The sequence below is a fragment of the Mauremys reevesii genome, linkage group 5, assembly GCF_016161935.1.
Source record: "Mauremys reevesii isolate NIE-2019 linkage group 5, ASM1616193v1, whole genome shotgun sequence".
In the NCBI taxonomy this organism is placed as follows: domain Eukaryota; kingdom Metazoa; phylum Chordata; order Testudines; family Geoemydidae; genus Mauremys; species Mauremys reevesii.
In genome coordinates, this window is record NC_052627.1 from 99,188,205 (window position 1) to 99,204,379 (window position 16,175).

Here is a 16,175-nt window from a genome sequence, read left to right on the forward strand (position 1 = left end):
CAACATGATACTAGAAAGACCTGAGCTGCAGAGCAAGAGTGTCAGGTGATGGCACCCCACCAGGACCTGGAGCTTGGAAGTGTGGTGGGTTCAAGGAACAGTCCCTCTTGAAACTAAAAGGAGATGCAGACCAGGTGGAACTGCTCCCCCACCCCCACTGGTCACAGAAGATTGCTTTGCATGTGGGCAGCCAGGACGCTTCCACTTAAATTGCCCATACATGGACTGTCTGTACACCCAAGTATGGGTGTCTGACCCCAGGGCCTGTAAGATGGGGCCGTGGAAACTACTAGTGTCCATATGAGTCAATGGCAAAGAGACACAAGGGTTGATAGACTTAGATTGCTGCCAAACTATGGTGAGGGTTGACCCGTTAGAGGTTAGGAGCTGCCAGTAATATCACCAATCTCAACCTAACCAGGGATTACTGGTAGATTCTCTAGAGTCCAGAATCCTGAGAAAAGACAGCCTTCTACATGCCATTCAGTTTGTACCAGTTGAAGATTATTCTCCTTGACCTACACAGCATGGCAGCCATCTTCCAAAAGCTAATGCATAAGGTTCTTCAGCCTCACAACCAACATGTAGCTCCAAACATTGATGATATTGTCATCTATATCAAGTCCTGGAATAAACAGCTGAAGCATGTTGTGAAAGTCTTGCAGAGTCTTAGAAACTCTGGACTTTCAGCTAGTCGATCCAACCAACTGGGAGCTGACATACCTGGGGTATACAGTGAATAGGGGGCATCTATGCCTTTTGGTGGGAAAAGTCTAAGACCTAGCAGAATTCACCAAGTCCACTGCAAATCAGCAGATACAATATTTCCTGGGATTAGCAGGGTATTACAGATAATTTATTCTGGATTTCATACAACTGGGGCCCCACTGGCAGAGCTGGTGAAGGATGCAACTCCCAAGAAGCTCTGATGGCCTCACAACTATGCCATGACATTCAGAAAATTGAAGGATCAGCTGACTCAGGAGCCTGACTTGTTTCACCCTGATTTTTCAAAACCCTTTGTTTTGGATGCCTCTGATGTTGGCCTCATGACTGTGCTGTCTCAGGAGGTGAAAGGAGAAGACCACCCAATTATTTACCTCTGCTCATATTTGTTCCCCTGAGAAACTTCTTTCTCAATAATCAAAAAGGAGGCTTTGGCAGTGAAATGAGCCATCAATGTGCTATTACCACTATTACTTATGGGGACAGCCATTCTGTCTGGCAACAGATCATGCACCCTTTCTATGGCTGCATGCCATGAGAAACAATAACCCTTGGATCATGCAGTAGTACCTCTCACTGCAGCCATACAGGTTTAAGGTACCAAGGAGAAGGAGACCACAAGATGCGGACTTATTCTTGCTAGATGGGGGAAGCTTGTCCACACAGACAGGTCTTTGACTTCCAGCTTGAGGGGAAGTGTGTGATGGGATTTACAGACCACACATGAAGGCTGAGGGAGTTGTTGAGCTGTATTAGGCCAAGAAGGACCTGCCACTCAGCAACTACAGAGCATACTCCAAATGTAGGGCCTGCTCAAAGAGGAGGTTTTGACAGGCAATAGAGAGGAGAGCAAAAGAGAGATTGGCTGCAGGAAGACAGCCAGACTGCAGCTTCTGGGACAGAGGGATCTACAGGGGAAGGGTCCAGACTGTGGGTAAGACCCAAATGCCAAGGGTCTGACCATCCTTTTTTCCCCACCTTCTCCCTGACAAGGGGGAGGAATTGGCCACTGGTAATTATGCTGTAGAAGCCCCGAGAGACTGAACTATTGAAACTATGAGAGCAATCCTCTCCTGAGCCAAAAGCTGGGTGCTGGGGACAATGCTCCAAACTGAAGAGAGAACAGAGGGAGGTAGGAAGTGGCCCAGGTGTGGCCCAGGACGGCTTGTCTGTTGTACAAGATAGAGGGGACTGAGATGCTCCTCACCCTTTCCCCCTTGGGCTTGGGATGGGACCCACTACAGTAGTAGGTCCCAGGTCCCCTTATACTTCACCATCATCTGCCCAGCTGCAGAAATGTAGGAAATATCAGGGGATGGTGGACCGTAATTCGGCTACCAGGCCCTCCAGTTTCCCAGCAAGGCCATCCCAAAGCTTCTGAGAGACTGCTGAGTAAAGGCCTGTGCACTAGCCTGTCCCAAGAGAATCCTGCTACAATCACGCAGAACTAGTCATCAATTTGTACTGGGAGGGATCCAACAATCTGAACTGCTCCCCCTTGTTGACTTTGTACACTTTAGCTGACTAGCAGGGCCACAAGAGAGTATCTTAGAACTTTGTGTGGCCTATTAAGGATGAACCTCAGCTTTACAAAAATTCAATACGGAGTTTTTTCTCTTTTGCACAATTAAAAAGCAAAAACAAGAAAACTATATGGCATTTTTCAGAAAGTTTAACAGTGATGGATATCTTTTTAAACATTCTACTGCTGTATACACTTAAATGCATTTAATTTGTATTTAACAGGAAAGTTACTGTTTGTTAAATATAAATCTGATTAATCCAGAATATATATAGCAAGTATAATAATGTGTCTTATTAATGCATAGCTTTTAAACCTCAATAAAGAGAGTGAGGCACTTCACTTAAAGGGTGACTAAAGGTTTTTACTACAATCATTGCACAGCCTAATGATTTTGTAATTACATTCTAAGTTAACATTCTATGTATGTGATTACAAGTAAGCATACTTAATGTGCTTTCTGATTTAATACACATCTACATTAGACAGCACATAGATAAATACCCCCCACTCTTTCCTACCTCCACTCCGCTGCAAAAAACCCAACAACTTAATGTGCTTTCTGATTTAGTATACATCTACATTAGACAGCACATAGATAAATACCCCACACCGTTTCCTACCTCCACTCCCCCCCAAAAAACCCAACAACTTTTAAATAGGTTCAAGTTAAGTGGGTTAAGAATCTTTATATTGTTCAAGGATATTACCTATACACACAATCAGTGACAATCAAGGAAATCCAATTTAAAGTAACATTAACACCCACAACCATCAATGCTCGCGTTTTATCAAATACCATTATACCTGAACACAGAGTCCTCAGCTCAACATCCAATTTCCTTTTGTTTTCAATGTGCAGCTATCCAAAAGGCACACATCCAGTTCCTCAAAATTATATTCAAGCACACATCCTTAAAACAGTCTCAGTAAGATGTTACAGAGAGATGGCTTTAATTTAAAGGGATATTGTATATGAGATGGTATTTCTCTTTAATCTATTTTAAATTCAGAGTCAAATTTGTGTCACTGAGAGTGATTTTGATGAAGTAGCTGTATACTTTTGCACCTGTACCTGAGAGCAGGATTTGGGCCTGGATATGCTGAAAAAAGTGAGCATCTGACAGTGTTTTACACACACATAAGGTGTTCCATCAACTGAAAGTCAAAAAATCAATATTGATTAATGCTGGTCAATTTTTTTCAGACTAAACTGTTTTGAATGGAAATTTGAGATTTCAACAAAACATAACTTCTCACTAAAAAAAACCTGCTTTTGAGAAATATATATATATTTGGGAGCGGAGGGTAAAAAGACAATTGCCCCAAAATGGAAATATTTCAGCTGAAATTTTTCAGTATATTAATTTCCACTGAATATGAAAAATTTCCCTAGAAGTTGGGGTATGGGGAATCAACCAGCTCTGCTATCAATTTAATAGTGAATATGTGTACAGGTTATATACTTTCATAAATTCAGGTTATGATTTTATTAGCTCATTCTCATGGACTATAAGGTGGATAGAAAGCTGGCTAGATCGTCAGGCTCAATGGATAGTGATCAATGGCTCCATGTCTTGTTGGCAGCCAGCATTGAGCAGAGTGCCCCAAGGGTCGGTCCTGGGGCTAGTTTTGTTCAATATCTTCATTAATGGTCTGGAGGATAGCATGAATTGCACTCTCAGCATGTTTTCATATGACACTAAACTGGGAAGAGTGGTAGATATGCTAGAGGGTAGGGATAGGATACAGAGGGACCTAGACAAATTAGAGGATTGGGCCAAAAGAAACCTGATGAGGTTCAACAAGGACTAGTGCAGAGTCCTGCACTTAGGACGGAAGAATCCCATGCACTGCTACAGATTAGAGACCAAATGGCTAGGCAGCAGTTCTACAGAAAAGGACCTAGGGGTTACTGTGGATGAGAAGCTGGATATGAGTCGACAGCGTGCCTTTGTTGCCAAGAATACTAATGACATTTTGGGCTGTATAAGTAGAGGCATTGCCAGCAGATTGAGGGATGTGATCATTCCCCTCTATTCGACGTTGGTGAGTCCTCATCTGGAGTACTGTGTCCAGTTTGGGGCCCCACACTATAAAAAGGATGTGGAAAAATTGGAAAGAGTCCAGCGGAAGGCAACAAAAATGATTAGGGGGCTGGAGCACATGACTTATGAAGAGAGGCTGAGGGAACTGGGATTGTTTAGTCTGCAGAAGAGAAGAATGAGGGGGGATTTGATAGCTGCTTTCAACTAGCTGAAACGGGGTTCCAAAGAGGAAGGATCTAAACTGTTATCAGTGGTACCAGATGACAGAACAAGGAGTAATGGTCTCAAGTTGCAGTGGGGGAGGTTTAGGTTGGATATTAGGAAAAACTTTTTTTCACTAGGAGGGTGGTGAAGCACAGGAATGGGTTACCTAGGGAGGTGGTGGAATCTCCTTCCTTAGAGGTTTTTAAGGTCAGGCTTGACAAAGCCCTGAGTGGGATGATTTAGTTGGAGATTGGTCCTGCTTTGAGCAGGGGGTTGGACTAGATGACCTCCTGAGGTCCCTTCTAACCCTGATATTCTATGATTCTATCATTCTAGTCAATCACGGTTGGGTATAATTGATACTAAAATGGAAGACCTAAAATTTCCTAGCAAAGAGAAGGGGCTGCAGAATATTGTATTGGGTGATTTGGGGAATGACAGTATTTGGCTTCCAAAAGTATCCATTTTGAAAGATACTTTCTTTCCTTCAAATTAATTACAAACACGTTGGCAGAGAAGGAAATGTATGTTACCGTGGCCTATGAACTAGTTGAATTACAGTTAATGCTAATATCTTCATACTCTAAAGTGGAAGTGTTATTCACTTCACTGACTTTTGTGACTATATATTGAAGAAACGGACTATGGGTTTATATTATGTTAATACATGGTTGCAATGCCCTATTGTAAACTTTTTATTTAATTCTTTTCAAAGAGCTTAATACAGCAGTAAAAAAAGACACAGTTTAAAACAGAAAGATGACAGAGGAAAAGAAACCAGAAATAAATGGGAGGTCTGCTTATAGTATGGATCTCATAGGTGACTGCTTTGCAGAAATTGCTTTGAATGAAAGGAAAAATATGTTAAGTCAAGTCTGCAGAGGCATATGAGTCACCAGTAGCTAGATTTAACCGCCAGGCAGGTTTTAATTAGATAGTACTAGATTAGGCACTATTGCAGGTCCCAATATACCAAATCCTTTAAATGTTGCTAGGAAGTTTGTTGATTTTTCCTGTTTGATGCAGTAAACATCCATTACATGCTGAAGAGAGTACACAAATATGCCACTGATCTGCTGGTCCTTGATAAGGTGCCAGCGTCTCAGTACCAGCATTTGCATAAACAGCTGGAGTTTTTCTGGACCTATTTCTGTCATAAAGCTGGATGCCTTCCTGATTGTTTGTACTTCATCATATCTCAAATGAGCCTGTTTGTTTATAAGAGATCTGACAACTTCATACATAGAGAAATGGATAAACTCTCTAGTCATATTTCATTTAAGCAGATTTAGAAATAAATTAAGTGAAAAGGCTGGACTGGAACATCCAGTCTCTGTCTGCGTTTTCACCAATTATTAGACAGTCACAGGGAAGTACTGTAGATTGCAGTAATCTGCAGCTTTCTTTATAACTGAGACATTGTGTATAATGTTTGCATCACGCAATGGCTTGTCTTTATTTAAATTGCTTAAGTGGTTTTTCTTGTGCATGATTTTTTTCCTTTCCTCTTAGTGTTTAGTTTCCAAATCCAGTGTTATAAGTATGCACATGTGAATGTCTGTGAGCAGGAGATGCATACTAGAGGCCACAACCTGTACATATGTTAGGTCTTAACTGGTACTTAAGAAAGGGAAGTACTATGGTGAAATTCTATTATTTTCGTTCCTTCACCCTCTATAAGAGGCCACATCCACTGAGGTGGGAACATGGACAGGAGTTCTAAAACAGTGATCTATCAACCACTGGAGGCACCTGCAGTATTTTTTTGTTGTCTGTGAACAGCTTGTTTGTCACATGATGCTAGTTCTTCATTTTGCTTCTGGTCACTAAGTCATATTAAAATACCATTAAAAAGACAGTAAATAGTTTCCTAATATTACTTTTCCATCTAAGCAATTGTTTTAATTTAGTGTGCATGTGTGGAGAGGGAAAAAATTTCTTGTGGCACCCTCACTGCTCATAAAATACTTTGAGCCACCTAACTATTCTTCTGACAAACTATCCAAAGTAAAGAAACTTAATAATATTTTCCATCATTAATTCAGACTATTGTGAAAGAATGTAAATACAAGAAATGCAAGTAAATTGTGTTTTGCCAGGTCCAGTCAAGCATCGCATCATGCACTTACCAACAGAATACCTTTGTTCTTGAGAGAGATCTAACATATGCTGAGTGAGAAAATATAGGGGCATACTTCAGAAGTTAGAGAACTGCTGTGACCCCAGGCTCCCATGTACTTGCACCCTACAGACTACAGCAATAATATTTGTACACAGTATGCTTTGTGAGGTATTCTATAAATGTGAATAACACACCAGCTATTAATATTATTCTAAAATGCATGTATTGACCTTGTATGTGAAGTTATGAATTCCCTCTTTATGACGTTACTAGAATAGGTTTAAGACAAGACAGCCCAGCCTAAGTAAAGTTGATAAACAGGTCTGTCCTAAACAGAGGAATGTGGATTTATCTGAATTTACATATTAGCCATAAACAAAGCTATCCAGCTGAACAACTGGGTATTATCTTGAGCCTGAACTTGAGAGACAAAGAATTAACATGGTTCCTCCACGCTAGAGTCTCTGGACCCTAGACTAGGTCCCCAGAAGGCCCTTTTGACTTGTAAAACCAAGGCATCCTTTTGAGAATAGATGGAACAGAGAGACTCCATCTTTATCCTTCACCTTACGGAGACAAAGAAACCAAACAATTGATCTGTGATGAAAATGCTTGAAAGGAAACTATGGGTGAGAGAAACCACCTTGAACAAACAGTGTATTTTGCTAGATTAAATTTTAGACTTTTAAATGTGTGTTTTCACTCTTATTTACTTCTAACCATCTCTACCTTTATCTCTTTTACTTGATATCACTTAGTTCATGTTGTTCTGTTAATACACTTGTTTTACATTTACTATAAACCAATTCAGTGCGGAGTTTGAAAGGAAGTGTGTATTTACCTCAGTTAAATTAATAAATTGTAATGCACTCACTCTTTAACAGAGCAGCAAACTTATTATCTTCTGTGAATGTACAGTGGTACAGGCTGTTCATTGCAGAGAAACTTCTTTGAGGAACTCAGGAGCTGGGGTTCACTGATTTTTACCTGCGAGGCAAGGTTTATGTTGGGAAACCCTTGCAGAGTTTTCTGGTGAAAGAGACAGGCTGGTGTAGCAGAGAGATGACACAGTCTAATCTCTAGCAAAACTTATGCTTGCTGAGGCAGAGAGGTAACAGTGGCTCACAGCTCTGGGTGTCTCTAGCAGCACATTACAACCATACTTGGAGTTCTTAGAGTTCTCATTAGCAGAAGAGTAAATAAAAGCATGAGAAGAAATTAGAATAAAACAGATATAGAAATGTATATCAGATAAGGGATGCTAGTCTGAGAAATAGATATTACTAAAGAAGAGAGAAAATTGTGAGGCAAAATTGTACTAAGAGAACAAATTTGAAAACTGTTTTGACAGCATAGAAGATAGTGTGCTGAGTATATGTAGTATGAAAGAGGAAGAGGTAGTATTCCCTAGAAAGAATGAATTTCTGAAAAATAGAGCTAAGTTAGTTTGGCTTCTACACAATTTTAATGAAATCTTTGAAAGACCATACAAGAATGATCCCATAACTTGTCTTTGGTATGCTCTCTAGATTGTGGCTCATCAGAGAAGTCTGAAACATAGACATGGAGAAAGATACTTTCTATCAGTGTTAGCCAGTGATTCTGGATGAGAATCAGAATCAGTCCAAGTTTGGAAGCTTGTATTAAAATCTCGGAGCCTGGAATACATATAAAATTCAATCCTTATCCTCTGAAGTTTTTCATGGCCAATGATTATATAACACCTGCAATGTATGACTGTGCAATGGACAGTTTGTCTGAAATGTGTGCTCCCCCATGCTATGTTTCCTCCACTAAGAGTTCCAAAATTAGACCAACTTCCTGTTCTCTGTCAAGATAGATCTTTAGGAGGACAAAATGAAATATTAATAGAGAGAGAAATAATTAAGTCCCTTAATGACTCTTTTTATTGTAAACTGTTGATAATCATTTTCTTTTGAGTATAAAATTAATTTGATGGGAAAAGTGAATTTTAAAGAGCAATTTCCAAAATATTTGACAGTAAGTCTTATTATTAGATTAGTGAGACCATAGAGACTTGTGTTTGGTTAATGTGTGACATGTTCTCCCCCAAACTTCTTCAATGAAGGCTCTGCACAGGGTAAGGAAATCCCTTGATCAGCAGGGAATATCTGTGATCATTTTAACAGTCAGAAACCACAAAGCAATCATCTGTTTGCAAATATGCAGAAACATAAGTGTTAGAAACAGGAATCTACAGGATATTATATAAACCTCAATTCAAAATGCTTGTGTGGACCCCCGTCGTCTTAATGCAATCTTCTTCTGTAATACACAATCTAGTCTGAAGCGTGTAAATATGTATCTGTTCTGTTCTTTTATATTCTATTCTAGTTTCTGATGATCCACCCATCACTGTGGTACCTGAGTGCCTGGTTGCACCAGGTGCTTGTGACAATAAAAATTGGAGGGAATAAGAAAGAAACTTCAAACTCATTGGCTACTGGATCAAAGAAGCCAAAGGTGGAAGAACTATTAGATCATCTTATCTTTCCCCACAGTACATTTTTTAGTTCCTAGAGCAGACAGTGTAACTGTCCCAAGTAATGGCACTTCTATCACTTCACTAAGGAACATATCCCATAACCTCATATATCTCATATAAGATTTTTTTTTGCTTGATAGATTATATTTCCCCTATCTTGATTTAATCTTAGATCACCATGCAAATAGTACCAGAGTAAACAATGCTTCTGAGTGCTTGGTGTTTGCACTCTCAGATATTTTAAAAACTATTGTTATGTCCTGCTTGTGTTACCACTTCTTAGCTAGTGATACATATTTATCTCTGTTAATCTTTAATCATAATCAGAGCCTCTAGTCCTCTGATTGTTTACATAAAAATGTAAATTCAGAGCCCATGTTGGATTTCAGTAGCAGTAAGGTCTATTTTTTTTGTTTTTAAGAACAATGTTTATTTTGGCAACATTCTTACAGTAGAGTGAAAAGATAACTTAAGTGCACATCAAAAATAAATGAGGCTTTAAAGCCATTTTAGTCACAAGACTATTTCCCATTTTACCAAGTATTTATAGAATTGTCTCCATTTACTGGTCCTAGAACAGTGACTGGAATGTAGAGTCTTATTCTGAACACTTGACCTGTAATGGGCATCTTAAGTTGTATTCCATATTTTAAATGTTTTTCTTTCAGGGGTAAAGAATGATTCTTCTTATATGCCATTGATGGGTTCTGGCAGGGCTATTACTTCTTAAAGTCAACATTTGGTTCTCCTTCTTTGATTCTTGAATACTGTAATGTGTATGCTGTTTGGGATTGAGCCTATTAGGGGTAGTAGTAGTATTTTGTTATTTCTAACTGTTTTTTTTTCTGTATCATCTTACTTGTCTTTGTTTTGATTTCAGTTTTCAGTTCTTTTTCCTTCTTCATTGTGTGCTGTTTTGTATTTCCCTGAGGCAGAGAGTCACTCTACTAGCATTGTGTAATTTGTTTTGTTCAATAGATTTCTTGCCATGCATGTAAGTAAAGCTTCTTTCAACTCACTTTCAAAACCTTGTTCCCCTCTGGTGATTGGTTTTGCTTTCTTGTATTTACTTCATGACTTCTGGCTAAGGTAGACTTCTGGCTGGCTGAACTTCAGATGAAACCTATCCTACTGTATGTTGGTTCAATGTACTCAGTGTTATATGAATCAGTTGAGGGTTTTGATAAAGCCACTTAGGTTTCCCTACACATTAAAATGTTTCTAAAGGATGTGTGCTTTCTGAACCTAGTGCCAAGTTAATAATACCTAAGGGGCTAGATTTTAAACAGGCTCAAGTCAATGGAGCTGAACAAATCTACACCAGCAGAGTTTGACCCAATAAAAGATAATGAGAAGAGTGAAAACCCAGTTTTGTGAAAGTTGGGTTAAAATTCTGGGTTAGATGAAGGTTGATTGGGCCTGCAGGGTTGTGCTGACTGAAGAGCCTCTGCTGCAAAACTTTATCTTCAGACCTGCATAAACCTAATTTATTATTTCTATTTACAGTAGCACTTAGAAGAAGCTCCAGCTGAGATTGAGGCCACATTGTGCTGCTAGATGCTGTACACATACAGTGAGAGGCATTCACTGACCTTAAGTGTTTGCAGCCTAAATAAATGAGCAGTAGGAGAGGAAAGAAAGCTATGGTGACTTGCCCAAAGTTACAGAGCCAGGAATGAAATCTCAGTATTCTAACTCCTTGTGCTATTCACTGCACCATAGTGAATTTTACCATATTACCCATTTTACCATATTTCCTATCCTTAGGCTTTCAGCTAATTGGGGCTTTCATCCTGCAGATCTATTTCTGCAAAGGGTTGTAAAATCAAAATTTTCCTCTACATCTGTCTCATTTAAACACCATTTAACTCTTCTTCTTAGTATATACACCTCTACCTCAATATAACGTCCTCGGGAGCCAAAAAATCTTACTGTGTTTTAGGTGAAACCACATTATATCGAACTTGCTTTGTGCAGCCCCCTCCTCCAGCCCCCCAGAGCACTGCTTTACCGCATTACATCCAGACTTGTGTTATATCAGGTTGTGTTATATCAAGGTAGAGATGTAATTCTATTTCATGTCATGACATTGTGGTTTGATGGTTTTAGCAATGTAGTGGGAGTCAGTTTAGGGCTCTGTTTCTATTCCCAATCCTAACACTAATTTACCATGTGGCCACTTAATCTATCCAGGCCTAATTTTTACCTCTTTAAGATAAATGATTCACAGTAACTGCATGGGTATTTGAATTTTGTTTAAAGTTTGTAAACTGCTTTAAGAATCTCACTGAAAGACACAATATAACTCCACAGATGTGCCCATCATCTTAAATATCTCTAAAGACAGCTTTAAACAACAAGTAGTGTTTTTATTTTATGTTTGTTTTATCTATGTAGGATTAAATATATAGACCTACAGGCCTATAACAAAATTAGGACAGATAATGATAAATCTGTGCAGATGGATTCTCACTGCTCCCTTATTTTATTATTATTATTTTTAAATCCTAATTGGATTCTCAAAGAGCAGCATTCAAAGAGCAATTTGATCTCCTAATCTTCATTTGTTCTGTATCATTTTGAGGGAAAAAGGGATTTCATATATCTGTTTAGATAAATTACCTTTCTTTTCTGGGGTCTACCCCAGAAAGTATATGAAACATACACCCAAAGCAATGGTAATTCCCCATGCGCCCATCAAAACAAAGTACTGTTCTGAGTCTTGTTTTGCTTCTCCATAGTGTTCCTGGATATTTGAAAATGGTTCATTTTATAATAATGATGAGCTGTAGAGGGTTCAGGCAATCCTCTTGTTTATATAATCTTTTGAATCCCAGAATTATTTTTAAAGTAATGTTCTACCCCTTTTCCTTGTGAGCTGTCCTTGAAAATTTAGACAGACCACAGATTTAAACTGATTTCTAAGACTGAAAGGAATATACAGTGAGGCTCTGTGTGACCAAGCATGCTATCCTCCTTTAAGGAACAGGCTGCCTACAGCTGGGAAAGGCTGGCGTGTACTCAAGGCAGCCCTGCCTAGCAACAGGGCTGGGCTATATAAACAGGAAGAGGAAGCTGAGCAAGAGATAGGCAGAGTAAAAGTCATGCAGGCTGCTGTGGGTCCAGGAGACCAACCTAACCAGAAGCTCTGTTTTGTGGATTTTAAGTTAGGATTGCTAAACCGGTGTCCTGAGGTGATAATCTGATGAACTGTTTGTTGTAATTGCTCCTGTCCTTATTAAAAGGAGACATGATATTCTGTTAGTATTTGTTGGCTTCCGCTTGCCCTAGGTGAATAAAGTGAGCATATCACCACTCCAATCGGGGGATATAAATGCAGGTTCACCTGCAGCACAATACTGGCCCACAAGGGGCCATGTAGGGATGGCCCACAACATTATATTTTGCTTCTGCAGAGACATAAGTATTCCCCTAAATGCATATATATATATACTCTTGTGTTTAAAAAAAAAAAAAAAAGGGGGTCAGTTAAGTTTGTAACCCAAGAATTATAGGTGACATTCTGGCCCCATTGAAGTCAATGGTAGTCTTGCCATTATGTTCAGTGGGGAAAGGATTTCACTAAACCTCCCCACAATCCTCTGATGGGCCTTGTGTGTAGTGGTGTGGTGATCATGAACAGATATTGGTTGTGTTTGGTGGGAGAAAGAGGAAGCAGCCAAAAATTCTTTCATCCTCTGAACACAAATGCCAAAGCCAGTTCTAGTTAAAAAGTTCATCTCATTTTGAGAGCACTCACTACTCATTTTACCATGATAGTTGCTGCAAATAAAACTACTTCCTTGCATCTCCAACCAGTATTTGTAAGAGCATACTGGGGATTTATTGTGTAGGCCTCACAGCTCTCTCAAGATTTTCCAGAAGTGCATGGAGATGAGAGGAGATGGATACAAGCTATTGCCACACTGAGTAGAAGACATTTGGCCACTGCAGCCTACCAGGGTCTGTCTGCTCAATCCCCACCATTCAGCCTTGGGAAACCTGTCCCCTCATCTACACACCCCAGGTATAAGAGAATTATAGCAGTCAAGGAAGACTTATTCCACTCAGGAAACAAAAGGAATCAACTCTCCAGCTCCTCACCCCACCCAAGACCCAAAGAGGACTTGCTCCACACTCAGATAATCATCTGCCATACAAAGACTGCAGGTTATCCTCCCTGACATCATTACTAGTAGCAAAGAATGCAAAAGGACCCTCCTTCTATCACTGCTGCTGTGAGGAGTTATGAGGTAAGGAGAAATCATGAGGAACTTCAGAAGGAAACAGGAGTGTTGAGAAATACTGCAACAGAGAGTTGATGGTGAATGAAGAGATGCCCTTGGAAGGAAAAAGAGTATGGAATTCATGTTTTTAGTTGCAGAGAGGATATTGTAGAGGTGAGAGGGGGTATTGTTATATCTGGGAATATTATATATGTCACTAGATGAGACGTGACTTTTGAGGGAGCCTCCTGTTAACAGTTTGGCAGAACATGATTGTTTTATGCTGTGGAATAACATCACAATGCTTGCCAGAAGTTACTGGGTTTTTCTTTAACATCTGGACAAAAACAGTTAAAATAATTTTGCTCCAAGCCTTGCAAGCAGGTTATTGGTGGTGGGGGGTCTCTACATAGTAATTTTTTAGATTTTTTTATGGCCTGGGTCTACAAAGCCTTGTCATTTAAAAGTTCTAACACTGTATTATTGAAGTGCTGTAATTTTACAAAGACTAGCTAATTCTGAATGTCTGATTATAGATGGGCAAATATTAACAATTTCTGTCCAACAGAGTTTACTAGTTAAATGTATTATTCCAGCACCACATTTCTCCCACATTTCAAAAGTTGTAATAGCCAGATTTTAAACAGATTTTCTGAAAAGAAAATCATTCATGTAAGTGGAGCTACAAGCTACTATTTTATGACTGAATGTTGCCAATCTAATATCACATTGCAGCAGGTCAAAATGTAAAAAGAATGGCATTTCCACTGCAAGAAAATCTCTGCATGAAAGTGATTTTACTGAAATTTGTATAGTTATGCAACTGGACAGCTGCATTTGTCTTGTCTTGTCATGATACCATATTATAGGCAAGGTCAGTGGGAATGTTTATTGTTAAGGTTGCCTGACGCTTCCCATTATAAGATCCTGTGTACAGTTGCTTATAATTTTGCCAAAATTTGGGCTGAAATTTTACATTCTGTGTCTCTGACTCAAACAATCTTTGGGGGAGCCGGTGTGGGAAGGAGAAATGAGGTTTTGGGGGTACGACTGGAAGATGGGGAGAAAGGAGAAAGATTCAACAGGGAATTGGGAGGGTGGAACTGGGTCTGAGCAAGGAGACTGGGACACAGAGTGATAGTAGGAGCTTGGGATTCAGACAGAGGAGAGACTAAGACTATCTGGACAAAGATACTGGGACAAGGAGAGAAGAGTGGGGAAGAAATTGGACTGAAACAGGAACAGGTAGGAAGGGATGGGGCACATGGTGCCAACCTTTGGGGTAACACGGCCCAAACAAACTCCCCTCCAGAGCCATGACTGTTAGAGAACATTCAGTTCCAGAGCCTGGAATGGGACCCAAGATTCTTAAGTCTCACCTTCCTTAGCTTTATCAATATTTTTGAAACCCTGTAACAAAAGATGTTTCATCTGCCCTTAGTGTTGGTCCAGATAGAGAATGAATTACTCCATTAGCTCAAGTGACAGAGGACTGTGCAGTGGATCTGGAGGTGCTAACTTTGCTGATGCCCCCATGTCAATATGATGTCATGTGTTGGAATTGGGTGGGGGTTAAGTTTGTTTTTATAAAACCTAGGAAATCACTTTACAAAAAAGTCAATGTTAAATAAACAATAAAGATTCAATTTCAAACCCTCAAAATTAGGAAATGCCAAAATTAAGGCTGCCTGTGCAATCTTAATTCAGTCCCTTTGTGCATATGCATTTTGATATGGTCTGTAATTACATTATGTAATTTAGACTTCACTAAGAAGGGAGCATTACTGTAGCTGTGGATCTTAGAGAGAAATTGAAACACAGGTGGAATTAGAATATTGCAGATGGCATCAGCACTGAATAAAGGACTTTAAACAAAGAATGAATGGAACTATGCTGAATTTATGAGAGATGACAAGAAGGATTCCAGATGGTTTAATGTTGATTCCAGTTCTTATTTTATTATGGAGGGGAACTAGTCTCTCCATAATTAATGATTGAGTTAGCTCCCTATTAATTTTTTTCAACACCCACATTTCCACAGAAAATCCATTTGCATTTCCCCAGTAAAATGTGTTTTATATTGTATAATCTACATTCTCTAGTGCATTAGTCTACCACTTCTTCCTGCAATGCAATAATCATAATACAGAATAGGTTAAATGGAATGGGGACCTGTGTAGTACACTCATTTACAGCAGTAGCTAACAGTACATGCTATTCCAGGAAATGATGAGTCACACAGAAGACTGAGTATCAGTGTACATGCTTATTCCAGTAATTTCACCAGAAAGAACATAGATAATTGAAGTTATTTCTGAAATAAACAGCAGTGTATTGAAAAAGACACAAAATAGGCATGGTTCTGGAGAGTGAAGGTGAGACTGTGCCTAACCCTTGTACCACTATGGCGGGGAGGGGGTGAGGCGGGATAAATGGCATGGGCTTGGATGACTCTGCAAGGTGTACAGAGGGAAGCACAGTGTGTTATTCTAAAGGATGATGGAATATACATACCTTGTTCCCTGTCATGCCTCTGAACTCCAAGAAGGATTGTGCCTTCTAGGGCATAATCCTCTCCTAGATCAAGTCCTACTACAGAGAAGTCCCATCCCCAGTTTCAGTCTGTGCCTTCAAGGCACTATCTGACTCTTTAATCTATGTTAGAAAACAAAACATAAGCCAGGGCAAATGTTCTAGTGATACACTGCTAAAACCTGCTCTTTATTTATAATCACTTTATTTGACATACGTGGATAGGAGTAGACCCATTAATTTCTTTCTTTTTTTTTCTCAGTTTAGTTATACTTTTTCTGTCATGCCA

General features: G+C 39.4%; 1 long non-coding RNA gene across 1 annotated transcript in view; it reads left to right on the forward strand.

Moving 5' to 3' along the window:
* The window catches only part of LOC120407135, a 179,935-nt gene extending 164,548 nt beyond the window's left edge, over positions 1–15,387 (forward strand). Inside the window, exon 4 of the long non-coding RNA XR_005599812.1 lies at positions 12,983–15,387. This is a non-coding gene — a long non-coding RNA (uncharacterized LOC120407135). The remainder of the gene's footprint in view (positions 1–12,982) is intronic.
* The last annotated feature ends 788 nt before the right edge of the window (positions 15,388–16,175 follow it).